We start from the raw sequence: 1,315 nt of genomic DNA, 5'->3' as shown, positions 1-1,315 counted from the left end.
TTTTTGTTTATATCTCTAATGGCTAGTGATCATGAGCATTTCTTAATATATTTATTGCTCCCCTGTATGTCTTTCTTGGTGAAGTGTCTGTTATGTCCTCTGCCCATTTTTAATTGGATTATTTGTCTTTTTCTTGTTGAGATTTGAAGTTTTCTATAAATTTTAGAGATTAGTTCCTTCCTTGTATGATATGTCATTGCCAAAAGTGTTTTCCCAGTCTGTGGGTTCTCTTTTTACTCTTTTGGTGAAATCTTTTGATGCAAATAACCAAAAATTAAAACTGCCATTAAGTTGATTCTGACTCATAGCAACCCTGTATAGGGTTTCTGAGGATGTAAATTTTTTTCTGGAACAGAAAGTTCCTCTTTTTCTGAAGTGCAGCTGGTGGGTTTGAACTGTCAACCTTGTAATTGACAGTCCTGTCCTTTTCCTACACCACCACCAGAGATCCTTTTTGGAAGCACAAAAGTGCCTAGTTATTAGGAGGATCCAATCATCTAGCTGTCTTCTCTTATTTGTGCATTTTCAGTTATGTTTGGTATTATTTTTATGCCTGTATCAGAGCCCCTAAGTTTGTTCCTATTTCTTCATTGATGATATTTGTAGCTATAGGTTTTGAATTTGTGTTATTTATCCATCTTGAGTTTATTTTAGTATATAATATGAGATATGGGTCTTGCTTCATTTTTCTTCAATTGTATAACTAGCTTTGCCAACACCATTTGTTAAAAAGATGTTTTTCCCCCCCATTTGATGTGTTTTGGCCCTTTGTCAAAGATGAGCTGACCACTGGTGTATGGATTTACTACTGGATTCTTAATTCTGTTCCATTAATCTATGTGTTTTCCATTGTACCAGTACCAGTTTGTTTTGACTGCTGTGGCTGTGTGGTAGCTTTTGAGATAGGGAAGTGAGAGGTATATTCTTACTTTGTTTTCTTCTTTAATAATGCTTTGCTTATCTGGGTCTCTTTCCTTACCATATGATCTTGGTGATCAGTGTTTCCATTTATTTAAAGAATGATATTGGAATCTGGATTGAGATTTCATTATATGTATATTTCACTTTGGGTAGCATTGATATTTTCACATGTCTTTGTATCTATGAACATGATATATTCTTCCATTTATGGAGGTCTTTTTTGGTTCCTTGTAACAATGTTCGGTAGTTTTCTTTGTATAGTTTGTTTCCTTGGTTAGATTTATTCCTGAGTATTTCATGTTTTGGGTGGCTATTATATTTTCCTCCTGATTTCCTTTTCAGGGCTCTCTGGTTGTTTTTATGTCAATTTGTACCCTGCCAGAGAGCTCTGGTA

The 1,315-nt window shown here is 34.6% G+C and overlaps 1 protein-coding gene across 1 annotated transcript in view; it reads left to right on the top strand.

Moving 5' to 3' along the window:
• SDCCAG8 (serologically defined colon cancer antigen 8) overlaps positions 1-1,315 on the top strand; it is a gene marked incomplete at its 3' end in the record, with an annotated part of 318,486 nt that overhangs the window by 18,633 nt on the left and 298,538 nt on the right. The gene's annotated exons all lie outside the window — the stretch shown is intronic.

This window comes from Chrysochloris asiatica, unplaced genomic scaffold, assembly GCF_000296735.1.
Source record: "Chrysochloris asiatica unplaced genomic scaffold, ChrAsi1.0 scaffold00161, whole genome shotgun sequence".
Lineage (NCBI taxonomy): Eukaryota > Metazoa > Chordata > Mammalia > Afrosoricida > Chrysochloridae > Chrysochloris > Chrysochloris asiatica.
Note: the sequence above shows the minus strand (reverse complement) of the source record. Positions and strands in the feature narration are given on the sequence as shown.